Source organism: Dinoponera quadriceps, unplaced genomic scaffold (genome assembly GCF_001313825.1).
Source record: "Dinoponera quadriceps isolate SergipeBrazil2010 unplaced genomic scaffold, ASM131382v1 scaffold2167, whole genome shotgun sequence".
NCBI classification, from domain to species: domain Eukaryota; kingdom Metazoa; phylum Arthropoda; class Insecta; order Hymenoptera; family Formicidae; genus Dinoponera; species Dinoponera quadriceps.
Window position 1 is genome coordinate 128376 of NW_014556702.1, and position 10120 is coordinate 138495.

Genomic DNA, 10120 nt, shown 5'->3' on the forward strand with positions numbered 1-10120 from the left:
CCCCCCCCAACCGGGGACACACAATAGACGCGGAATCGACGGAGCGCGTTGCCGAGGAGCGAAAGAAAACTGAAGAACCGACTCCAGAACGAAATGGGAATACGAAGAATTCATTTTCTGTGTGGAGATAATGAAAATACCAGCCGCGGTAATATTAAGAGCGAGCGAACTGTGTCGATCAGGTAAAACCGGTCATTAAAATTCATTATTCAGCGGCGACGTTGCCTGCCATCGCCATGGCTTATTTAATACATTTATTACCGAGCATTGTGCATTATCACTTTTTTCTCGTCACGGTAATTTTACTTCTTCGGTGTGTCACAGAATTGGCGTCGAATATCGGCGCAAGAAGTAAGTCTCGTGAATAAAATTATTACACTTTAAACGTCATTTTGTAAAAAAAAGGACACTTTCATTGGTAAAACTGTAAATTCAAGTTGCACCGAGGGAAATTATTATTATTGTTATTCTCGGCCTCAATCCTTTTGTCCTCAAACCCCCGGTTTTAACCGCAAAATTAGTAGCAGCGATATGCGTGTAAAGTCATTACTAACTGTTATAGTAAGATTTATTAGTGAAACGGTCCTCCGGAGAAGAATTACTTCACCGATAATTATATTGACAAATATCACATATTCTCTCGGTGCTTTTCCTCCTGAAAATGCAGAGAGGAGTGCAAATACGCTTTCTTGCAATTTCTCCTTTCTCCGATCGCCCATGAACACGTGAATCCAAGTTCGCGCGTTCCATTCGTGAAGCGTTTTATCATCATATAAATTTCTAATAAATCACCTCACCTATTGCTCTCCCGGGGCCGGCTCGATTTCTCGGCTACCCCGCCACGGATCCCGATACCGTCTCGCTTCTGCTTCCGTAATTTTGCCGATCGCCGACCGCCGATCGTCAACAATCCAAACGTCGCGCTGTTTCATCCCGACGTTTCGTCCGCGAGCCGGATGCCATTTTAACGGCTCCCGCCGATCCGCAGGAATCCGCAGGAAACGGCCGTGTCGTTAACGGGATCAATGTCGGCGCGGGCGCATCAATCCTCCCGCCCTCTCGACCATCATAAATCATCATATCGCACCGTCAAAACGTCTCTCCGTTCATTGAAGCGTAAGGCAACGCGATGATAACTCACGTCGAGTGAGCGCGATATCGCGGGAAAATGTGTCGCGCGGCCCGTTCGTATAATTTTACTCGCGCTTAGTTTTTCGCAGAAAAAAACTTTGTCCGGAAAAATGATAGAAGATTGATCGAATATGGTAATATGTAAGAGATTTCAATGAGATACTTCCCCGTATGTGCATGTAACACGTGTGTACGCAACTTTGTTTATATTTCATTCAAATATCTCGCGTTTCCATTTAAGTTTGACGCAACTATTCCGCGGGATATTCGAAAATAAACATTATCGCGCATACCCTCTCAGGCGAGTACTTGAACTGAGAGAAACGTTTTATAAATAATAGAATTGTTTTTAATGAAAGAGAATCACTTCGCTTTTATTAGCGCCCGGAGCACTATTGACGACGCTCCCGTTGTTTCCGGAATTTCCGGGCAGTGAACTGAAAGGAGAACGCAGGATGAGACACGAGTGAGCGAAAAAGTCGAAGCCGAGACAAACGAGTGAGGCGGGTAATAAATAAATTTATAAGGTTCGAAGCCGGATATCATGAAGATTACGGGAGGGCGAGAAAACGTCATTGCCTCGTTTGACATCCCTACTAATGTCCCCATTTAATGTCTCTCCTCCGTAAGCCACCCCCGCGTCATTCGTTTCCTCGCACAGCTCACTGAATATTCACCGACTCGTTCTTCGCCTCCCCCTCCCCCCTCCTCTCGTTTCGTTCCTTCCTTTTCGCTTCCTTTGTGCGCGACGTCCCGGTGACTTGGCCGTACTGCTTCTTCTTCCGTTACTCTCTCTCTCTCTCTTTCTCTCTTTCGTCGGAAGATGTTTGGACGGGCCTTTCGTTGTTGTCGGCTTCGACCGTCAAAACGTCGAAACGTCAAAGCGGGGAAACTTCGCGCCTTGTGTTTTCCTCCGCTTGGCTCTACCGACAAATCGATAAGATGCGAAATTAAACGACGATTTTCGTGACTGAGCATGGACGTTTCACAGAATGGCTAACTTGACGATTCCTCGTCGAATTATTCAGATCCCTCTCGAGGACGACTCTTTCCTTCCAGAGATACCGAAGAGTTGAAAATTAGGATCCCCGAGAATAGCCCGAGAAACTTCATTCGCGACTGAACGGAGCTCGACTAGACAGTTTCTATTTCGGGAGCAATCGTGAGTTTATAAATTCTCCTACCGAGGATCGTAATCCATTCATCGTCTTCTCCTTTAATCCGACGCTACTCTAACTCGAGACTTCGTCGGAATTTTATCAACCCAAGCAGCCCAAAACAGGGAGAACTCGCGATGGCTCGCCGGCGCCGTCGATTTTCGCAAAATTGCGGATGCTACAGCGAAGTTATGTCCTCCCCCATCCAACATCAACATCGCTAATGTACCCCATTTGAGTCTCGCTTTAGCTCGAGCTCGAGTCGAGTCCTCCTCTCGAACGATCCGTCGTTGAATTCACTCTCGGTTTCGGTGGTTCCTCCGCCGCGTTCCCGTCCCGCCATCATCCCGAGACGAGACCTCCCTTCGACCCTCTATTGTTATCCCCTCTGAGAAATGCTTTCTTCTAATCCGAAAACGCGCGTTTGCTCGCCGATAAAAAGAACGATTTAATGTACACACTCTTTGCACTAGTACGCGCTAGTTGAAAAAAGTTCCTCGAGAACGAACAAACCTAATATGTCTCCAGCAGTTTTTCTTTCCTTTCACCTCAAATGTTCTCTACTTGATATTCCCCGAGGGAATGATAACGCTCGTCTCATTGTGAGAAACGCCTGCCGCGGATTAGACACCGTGTTGTTGCGACAGGTCTGAGACGACCGTCATTACAACAGTCGCGCGATGATGCGGCTAATGAGCGCAGCACGCAGCTGTACGCAACTGCGCTTTCGTTCGCTCGCACGTCACCCGAGCAGTTTGAAAATTATTATTATTCGGCGTTCGACCCAGTTACGTTCTTCCCGCGGTGTACCCGGCGGTTCGACACGACTCTCGCGACAATTCGTTCGACCGGCCGGCGATACCCGCGAAGCAACTATCGTAATTCAGCGGTGAAACGAGAGGCAGAAGAGAGACTGTCGAGTCTTCACGGGGTCTTCGCGCGCGATGATATTTCTACAGATTATCTGAAGAAGGTTGTCTTGTTGAACGAAAAACACCGTCGGCATCTGAAGCACCTTAAAAGACAGTTGTTTGCAAGGAAATGTGTAATCACATTTCGCAAGACTATCGTATGTTTTGAATAGAGAAGAGTTTCTTACAAGCACGCGTATAAATGTAATGTTACATCTTCCACGAGGCTTCAGAGCCTGAAAACAAAACGGTCGGTTTTCCATGCTTTTCCTCTGTATTTGCAGAACCAATTCTACCAATTGTCGGCCATTGGTAGCGGTGCGATTTCCGTTAGATACGATTTTCCCTCATACAGGGTGCGGCGAAAGGTTTGCCCGAGTTTGAAAAATCCGTTGCTCACCAGATGGCGTGAGTAGGTTGTTGGGCAGGGTCTCATTAGGAAGGTTGTTCTCAACCGTTTTCAGTTAACATCATGATTTGGACTGGAGAACATCGTGGATTCGCTGTGCGCTCTTTTTTGGAAAATGGCCGTTCAGTCATTGCGACGCAGAGAGCAATGCGCTTGCGATTCCATATTCCGCGCCATGTTTCCGTACCTGATGGAAAAACAATCAAACGTTGGGTTTCTTCATTGGAAGAAACCGGATCCACAGTAAGAACTTATGCAGTTGGAAGACCCAGAACGGTCATACTGTTACAGTTACAGCACAACGTTATGTTTTCATGCTGGAAAACTTTTTTGAGCCTAAATTGCAGGAGTTGAGTGAACAGACAAATCTGGGAGAGATTTGGTTTCAACAAGATGGAACAACAGCGCATACAGCCCGTATTTCTATGGCGAAACTGAGGCAAATGTTCCCTACTCGACTCGTCTCTCTGAGGGGTGATTTGGGGTGGCCAGCAAGATCGCCCGATTTGAGCATTTGTGACTTTTTCTTGTGGGGGTATCTGAAAGAAAAAGTCTTCAAGCATCGTCCCCATACCCTACAAGAACTGAAAAGGAGAATCATCGAAGAGGTGAACGCCATTCCGATTCAGATGTGCCAAAACGCAGCCCGAAGCTTCCAAAATCGGCTACATCAGTGCATTGTTACTGGAGGCCGCCATCTTGCAGATATCGTTTTTAAACGTTAATGTAAAAAAACTGTTTGAAGTACCGAAGGTAATAAAAAAATTTCCAATCGTCTACATTTAATAGTATTTTATTGATTGCTCTCCAAAATGAGGGCATACCTTTCGCCGCACCCTGTACTTCGAAGATACTCAAGGGGGCGATAGTTGTTGCCTCACTCTGTGTCGATGATGTAATAATATCCTTGGCGCAATAAAAATTCGTTACGTTTATCAATATTCCTCTTCACGCGCAGCAGGCGGGGGCTTAACGTGCAAACGGTTCAATTACCGCGATTCCCCCGCGTTTAGCCGGCGGATTTTCCATTCCGGCGCATCCACGCGTATCCCTGCGAGACACGGCACGCAATGACGGGGGTACGTCTGCCGAACAAGAACCAAGTCACGTCACGGAGGGCGAGGCTCATTAGTTAATTAAACAAAATTTCACTCACAGACACGCGATCTCTCAGCTTGACCTTGCCCGCCTCCTCTTTGCGCTTCCCCTTACTATTATTTTCAAACATTCCACTTTGTTTATGCGACCCCGCACGAATTTTCACGTCCCTCTTCAAGAGGCAGACGAGGCCTCCGTAACGGCCTTCGACGCTCGGCTGATTTTCGACAAACACGACGAAATCGAGGGGAAATTCGGATCGAAGTTGTAACGAAATTAAACCCCGGGTAGCAGATCAATGGGGCCGCATTAATTGCTCCCCTTTTAATCGCGCTTCTATTTATCGGGAGGCACAGATCCGTGGACGCGTTCGAATAAATTACGTTGAAAGAGAAAAAGAAGAATCGATGGGCGCGAAACGGACACCGTTGAAACGGGATCCAGATTGTTTCGCAGCTGGTCTGCCTCGTACAAAAGGCGGCTGGCAAAATGCCGATTGAACCATCATCGACATTGGCGGAAATCAATCTGCCCGCCGGCGGCTCCGGCAAATTGCCGCGGTAATTGCGACACGCGAATGCCGCCCGTCGCCGCCGTTGCGAATGTTGTTCGCTTCGCGCGACGTATCAACTGCCAATTAAGAACGATCGAGAATCATCGCGGGTGTTTCGCAAAAAAAAACAAAGACAAAGGGGAAAAGATCGGAAAAGGACGAGGAGAGGGGGGGAGGGGGGTGAGCCGGGAACAGCAGAAAAATGCGAAGCCGGCTCGGGCATTAATCGTAAGGAATATTCTCGAGCGAGCGACTCGCGGCGATAAAATCAACGCGCGGCGCGGAACATTCCGTGTGGAAAATTTCTCGGGATTTAATTGGGATGCAGTTCGATTGCGTAGAATAAATGATAGATTCTAATTTGGAAATCCCCACGCGGATTCCGGTGAGAAGTGGTTTCACACAAACGTCTCGGGGACTGAGAGGAAAGTATTTGAAAATTGATCCGCGGAGGCTACGAACCGGAGGGCGGTTTACTTCACAGAAGTAAACTTCACTTCCGAGATGTTTACTTCTGTGCGGATTTCCGTCGCGGTTTTTCGCCCGTTTATTTTCGCGGATGAGTGGAAAGAAAACGAGAGAATGATTAATTGAAATAGACAAGAAGACCGGATTTTTCAATTTCACCGCGGATCTCTCCGGTCTCTCTCCGGAGGCAGGATTGAAAGGACGGTTTTCAAAAGCCACATAAGCATCCCCGAATATCACCGGACAAGTCGTCGTTCACGGATACGGGTATCGATCGATGGCCGAGGTTTCCCCGACGATTAAATCGTCCGGCGAGTCGCGTGCGTGATAAATTTCAAAGTCCACGACGGCGCGGCGCGGATATCTCTCCTCTCCTCTGTGCTTCCGTAGCCGCGTTCTCTACCGGGTGTCGGAACAATAACTCACCATAGAGAGCGGTCTATCCCCCTCCTCTCTCACCGGCGCTATCGCGTAGAAAGTGCGCAGGTTTACCAACGCGTAAATATGTATTAGCCACGCGAGTGCGTGCATCGGCGTCCGGGCACTTTTCCGATTTCACGCCGGCGTGGAAAACAGCCTGAGCGGAAAGCGAACTGCTGGTGCAGCGACGTACGCACGCACGCACGCGCGCAACTGGCTAATCGCTTTTATCCGTCATCTCGTTCGGGCCACGCCGACCGGTTTCCAGCCATCGCAATCGGGTTAACTGCGAAGCAGCTGCCGTGCGGCAGCCGGCCGGTCGATCGGTCGGTCGGTCGGTCGGTCGGATTCACCGGCGATAATAAAAGGTGTACCTTTCCGGCGAGGTAATCCGGCGCTTTCATTAACGAACACGCGCGCGCGCGAGAGACTCGCGATCCCGCGATTCCTTTTCCCCGGATCCGCTCGAAGTCGTCGACTGGCATTCGCGGTCAATTAGTTTAGTCAATTACGCGGCCGTTTAATTGCTAACGAGCGGCCGAACAGAAGCGCGTCGGCCTGTCCGACTTCGCCCCTGAATCGGCGTCGCGCCCGCGTGATTAAGAGCGCGGCTCGCCGCGTGTTTATTTCCGCGCGTCGTCTCCGAAAAATGCCGAATTAATGGCACGGATCCGAGAGACGGGCCGATCACTCTTTTCTGACGGATTATACATCACGAGGGATTCGATCGCGCGGGATGAAAGCGAGCGATGAAAGTGAACGTTGCGCAATGACGCGCACGGCCGGTGGCGCACGACCGGCGTGCGCGCGCGCTCGATCACGCGCGTGGCCCACGCGGGGAAACCGCGTCCGCGGAAATATTAGCCGAGCCCGTCCGCTGAAAGTACGGAAAACTTCGATCAACCGAGCGTGTTTATTCGGCGTTCGCGGAAATATTGCCATGAGTGCCGCGCGTATGCTCGCGCGTTTTGTTGGGGGGGGATAGAAGAGAAACGCGGTATATAACTTGTTTAATTAACAACAGCCGGCTGCTCGATATCGCGCGCGCGCGCGCGCGCGTGATAAAGCGGAATTATATTTCCCGCGGGATGTTCGCGTGAGAGCGTTTATGGGAAAAACAGGACGCGATTGGTTTAATTGAAAGGTCGACGCGATCGCCCGCGGTGGGGGGAAGTACGGCGGGCGCGAATCAATATTGCGAATGATCTTTGCGGACGATTGATGATTCAACGGTTGATCGTTTGATCGACGCGTGATAATGAGTCAATATTTCATCTTACTTATCTACGTTCAGCCAATTCAGCTTATCTTTCGTTAAAGTCCCAATTTCTCGGCGGCGGCCCCGATTTTCTTTCGATATCTCGCCGACCGACTGATCAAGGGTCGAGCGGATCGCTTCCGCTAGGCGGCGAGCTTGAGATTTCAATTTCATACTGTAACATCCCGCGGGGAAAGACGTGTAATCGGGAAAATAGCCGAAACGGGATACACGGGCAATTCTATCCTCCCCCGGGAAAGTGCACGCACCGGCCGAAAGATCAGTTTATTATTAATACCGCCGGACGCGCCGTTGGAAACGATCGTGTTACATCACACAGCCCGCGGGTCAGGGGGTTAAGTATGATTTATACAGTTAAGCCGGCGTTTGCGCCGAGGAAATGGGGCTTATCGGGGCTTTTGCAGTGGCGTTTCGCCGCGAAAATAGCGCGAAAATATTCGAAGCGAGCGACGAAGACGCGCCGCGTCGGCGCGCTTGATTTATGCGACTCGATTAATCTAGGTTACCGCGCTATCGAGCGCGTTTGCGTATTCGCATAATCGGCAGGGTGAACGAACCTTCGTTGCGGCGCGCGATCGCGATCGTTCCCGGCGCCGGTGGAAAGTAAAAAGGGGGAAAGAAGGGGGGAAAAACGATTCGTGGAAGCCGCCGCGGTAAAAAAGCGAGTCGCCGCCGGTCGCCGCGATTCGGTTTTACTCGACTAATTGCCGCTCGTGCGTCGCATCGTCTCGCGTCACGATTGACGGGCGTTTTGCGCGTAAATTAGGAAAGGTGAAAATTGCAGTCGTCGTGCTAAGTAAATGGACTGAAGTGACGCGCGAGTTCTGGGGTGCAAAGTGAAATTGTCGCACTTGCGGCTCTCCGGGTTTGCCTCGAAATATTTCACTTTCAGTCAAGGAAAACGTACTTCGTTATATATGAATGAAATAATCACGATAATATTAGGATGAAAAATATTGTTTCGCTGGAATGAAGAAGCTCCTGAATATTTTCCCGATATAGCGTTAGTCCTTGAAAATAATTCGTCGCTTGTGACAACCGCTATAACGTTCGGATAAAAATACACAAGGAATGCGCTTATCGTCGAGGGAGCCATACAATCCTGTTCGTTGAATTATAAACGTTCGTTTGTCCGCTCCATTCCAAGGGGCAAATTTCTTTCGCGAATTGACGCAATTCCGCTGAGGAGACCTTTCCTCTCTGTGCGTTAAACAATCTTTCCCGTTAACCGAAGATTATTGTTATTCTCATAATCGGACAATACGAAAAGCGAAAGCGATCCGCGAGGAAAGCGGCGGAAACGTCCGTCGCGTCTCCCTCCTTTCCGGGGAGGAACTCGCGTCTACTCGATTCCGCGCGCGATACAGACGTCACATTTGTGTAATCGAAGCTCGGCCAGGCGCCGAGACGGACGTATCGGTGCCGATTAATCATCATTTTTCCGTATTGCTCGTCGCAGCTGAAGGACGAATATCTCCCTCGGTCTGCCACGAGCGGTGACACGCGTCGAATCGCGGCGCTCGCTCGCTCGCCTGGCGTCGTCTTCGTCATTTATCAAATCATCACTGGCGCCCACACTTCAATCAATACGAATTCTCTCTGGTCCGTGAACTCGCGCACCACCACCGTGATATCGCGCCAGGCTTCTCCGCGACGCGCGGATTCGCGCGCTCCAATCGACCCGCTCGTTCGAAAACCTCCGCTCGATTTCGATCGCTTCTCCATTATACCGCGGTGCATTTTCAATTCCGCAATTCAAGAGGGGAGGAGGGCAACGGGAGATGTTGTGCGTTATTAAAAAAAGAAAAGGAAAAGAAAGAGAAGAAATTAATTTCAGCAAAACGCCGTAATGATACTGCATAAAACATCGCGTCGTTATTGGCCCCTCGGGGAGAGGGGAGGGCGGAGGGGGGGGGGAGATAGCGTTTTATTTACAACGTTCATAAAAGTTGCGGAAGCGGATGGTGCTTCAACCCCTTCTCACGGGCAAACAAACGTGTGCGCGCACCTACCGTGCGACGTAAATGCGACGCTAAAACTGCGAACGGCTAATTAAAACCTGTCAACCGGGTGGGCCGTTTCATCGATGTGAAATGTTACCGGTGCAATAATTGAACTGACGAAGAGGTGGAGCTGAATCTTCGACCGTAAGGCGTTTCTCTTTCTTTTCCTTCTGCTTCTGACAATTTGTGATACGAAAGAACGTCGGGGGTAAAATAGGCTAATTTTGGCCTCCGGAATACTTTCCTAACAAATCGGAATTTTTCAGAAGATAGAACCAGATTCAACGGTTCAAAAATTATAAAAAAACAGAAAACATACCGTATTTACTTGCCGCTCGAAGGCACAAAGTCGATCCATCGTCCTTCGTCGACCGATGTTGTTACCAAGCTTCTCATTAAATTCTCATTTAAAAGTGCCCTCAACCATTACGACTGGTGGATCTCGAATAATCCGTAGCTCCTACAAATATTGAAGGAAGGCCTTGACTTATCCGAATACTCAAGGAATGACAATTTCGCTGCATGAAAAATCACACTAACAACTACAACAATAATAATAACAATAACAAGTTATTTCGAGAGTACGCTCGACACCCGACCGGAGAAATCCGGGGCGTCGCGCGCGCAGGTCGACTGGAAGAAATTCACGCGCGAAACGTGGTGCTACCGTTTCGGGGGGGGGGGAGGGGGG

General features: G+C 49.5%; 1 protein-coding gene across 3 annotated transcripts in view; it reads left to right on the plus strand.

Annotated features, from left to right (window-relative positions):
* Positions 1-10120, plus strand: part of LOC106747998 (amyloid beta A4 precursor protein-binding family B member 1-interacting protein) — a 152043-nt gene that overhangs the window by 120802 nt on the left and 21121 nt on the right. The window lies entirely within an intron of this gene.